The 3,426-nt window shown below is 22.2% G+C and overlaps 3 annotated features.

Annotated features, from left to right (window-relative positions):
* Positions 1-2,220: a repeat region.
* Positions 2,221-2,224: 4 nt separating this feature from the next.
* Positions 2,225-2,268: a microsatellite.
* Positions 2,269-2,849: 581 nt separating this feature from the next.
* Positions 2,850-2,937: a microsatellite.
* Between the last annotated feature and the right edge of the window lie 489 nt (positions 2,938-3,426).

Genomic DNA, 3,426 nt, shown 5'->3' with positions numbered 1-3,426 from the left:
AATGAGATAAATTATATAAACAAAATTACAGACCAATAACTTGTTTAAACTGTCTGTTAAAAGTATACACATCTTTATTAAAGATGAAGATAGAAAGCCAACTGATACTAAATCAAATTGAAAAACAACTATCACAAAACCAAATTGGATGTAAAAAATATACATATGCTCAAAAGAATGATTATTATACAATACTATAATCCAACAGTTATTAATCAAGGCTAAATGGAAGTGGGTAGAAACATATTATGATGTCTCTAAAGCATATGATAGTATTAATCATCAATTTGTTAAACAATGTTTAATTTATTTTAACATCACATTAGTTGTAATTAAAAGTATATTATATATATTAAATAATACACAACTCCAATTATATTATAATCAACAAAATGTAGGTATAATTAATGTAGAAAGATGAATAATACAAGGTGATAGTTTATCTAAATTATTATTTGTATTATTTATTGATATATTATCTAAACAATTAGATAAACAAATTAATAAGTTATCTATTAAAATGAATTGAGAAGAAAAACAAGTCCAGTTAAACCACATATTATATATGGACGATTTAAAGATAATAACTAACAACATCAATGAAATTAAAAAATCCCACAAATTAACAAAAGAAATATTTAATGCAATAGGACTAAAAATAAAAGTAGAAAAGAGTGGGATAATGAATAATATCAATTGTCAAATAATTGGAGAATTAGCTGAATTACCAAGAGTAACTAATGATAACCCTTATAAATATCTTGGTATTGAAATAAGAGATAAAATAAATATTAATAAATATTGTACATGATTATTAAATGATGTATCTTCTATTCTATCATCATTAAATATTATGAAATATAGTAGCATCAATACAATTAGAAAGATTAATAGCGATATAATCTCAAAATTAAGATATGGATTCTGTATTATCAAATGGAAACTTGGTGAGTTGGAGAATATAGATAAACAAATAAGAAAATCATTGATACAACTCAAACTATACAGTAGAAACATCAATAAAAGTAGATTATATGTTACAATAAATGAATTATGAATGTGATTACTGTCAGCATGAGATGAATGTTGTAATGAAATAATAAGAATATATTTAAAATATAAATATCAAATACAGAAATAAAAGAAATGATAGAGGCAGTAAAAGAGAATCCAAATGGAATAATTAAAAGAATGAAGAGGGCATTTTGTAAGAATATTAATTTCAATTAATGAATATAATACAAATAAATGAAATAAAACATGATGTAAACAAAGTATTTGAATGGGTAACAAATAAAATAAATGAAAGATATTTAAATGAATTGAAAGAAATGAAGTGAATATATAAGAAATATAAATTGTATATTTAATAATATGAAATTATCAGTAACCACATGGAGGTCATTAAATATAAAAAGAATGCTTTCCTCAAATTAGTAAAGATACAAGAAGGAGTAATTATGACAGGAAATATTAAATCTAAAATACTTCATATTGATATATTAAAATATTGTAAACATTGTCCTATCACAATTCCATCTATTAGCCATATATTGTTAGGATGTAATGAAGAAGAATCAAATATTAAAACACGATTATGTATGTAAACAAATATATAAACATATATTAATTACATATTTTAATGAATTTGATGAAATAGATTTTAATGCCCCCTCCTAAGTGTATTAATAATAATGAAATGGTTATAACTTACAATAATGATTTATTGGTTAGTGACAATTCTTTTAATGTTAGAATACCAGATATATATTATCAAATCATCAATGAAAAAATTGATATATTAATGATATTGATATATGTCAAGATAGAAACATTGAATTAAATTATATTTACAAAATAAATAAATACAAAGAACTACAAGAGAAATTAATACAAAGTAGAGAATTAATTTATGTAGAAATAATACCTGTAATATTAACAATCAATGGGTTGATACATAAAGAAACAGTAAGAAGATTAAAAACACTAAAATTACAAATCAACTTCCACAAAATACTACGAACAATCATTATAAAAAACATGAAAGACTTAATGTTCTACACATTCAACACTGGCAACACATTAGAAGAGGAACCTTCTAATTCTCATATGTTAGAATTGAACTCTATTGTAGAAATAGAGCATATTGAAGAAACTGAAACAATCACTTCTCAATAATCATAATATCAATTATGGATATATCTATTATTTCTTATTTTTTATCTTTTATTCCATTTCTATTCATTTATATTTTATTTTATTTTATTTCTTCTTTTCTAATAATTGGTCTATCTGTATTTATTATTGTTAATTTGTTATGTTCAATATGTTTATTTCTTGACTTTTTAATTATTTCTTGTTAAGAAGATAATAATTACTGTTGTTTTGTTTATTTAACTCTTTTTTATCTGTTTTTCTTCATGTCTTCAATTTTCTGAATTCAATCATCTGTATAACTATATTTCTTTATTAAATTATAATTCTTCACTTGTTATTTGTTGTGATTTTGAAAATAAAGAAGTGTAAAAACTCACAGCAATTCTTCATTATGTAAAAATGATTTATTTATTATTTGATTCAATACAACTTCTTTTAAAATATTAATAAATGTCATCATTAATTCTTCTAAATTCAAGTTGAACAAAAATTAATCGAACTATTAATTTTGGAATGAATTAAATTAAATAACATTTAGATGTGTTATGCTTGATATGATTTGTATATCTTATCTTTTATCTTTTAATTTATCATTACATTTATCACATTTGATATACCACTCATCATTTGAAATATAATTAATTTCTTTCTCTTCTTTATCTTCTTGTAGAACTTGTTGTATAAAAGAATCATTACATTTTTGTAATCTATTTCTTTTTGATTAATTCTTTCTTATTATTTATTATTCTTGTATTATTTTATATCATTTTTATCTTATTTGTTATATTCATTCACATTTAAATGGTCTTTTCTTAAACTCTCTATAAATTTATGAACTTCAGATATCTTCAAACCAACTAATTTACTAATTGTGTCTATAGTAAATAGAAAATAGTTATTGAATTTCATAATAAACGACTCAAATGTTTATTGAGTGTTATTACAAACAAGTGAATTGTTGAAATGTGTTAATTCATCTTTATTGACACTGAATTTGACAAATGTTGATTTAAAACTGACCACATTTTCCCCCTTTTTCTCTTCTAAACCCCTTTCTTCATATTTTCTAATTCTCTCATTTTTCTGATCACTAACACTATGACTGATTTGTTAATACCACTAACATCACTTCATTTATCTTAACTTCTATTTCTTCTACACTCATAGCCATTTATGGCGTTTGTCTAACCAAATCACAAAGATTACTAAATGGAATATCTAAGTGTGATAGATCTTCACAACAAGTTTGTTGTCTTTCATCAATACTTA

This window comes from Entamoeba dispar, genomic scaffold (genome assembly GCF_000209125.1).
Source record: "Entamoeba dispar SAW760 scf_1105229458965 genomic scaffold, whole genome shotgun sequence".
Classification (NCBI taxonomy): Eukaryota; Evosea; order Mastigamoebida; family Endamoebidae; genus Entamoeba; species Entamoeba dispar.
This window is presented reverse-complemented; position numbering and strand designations above follow the sequence as displayed.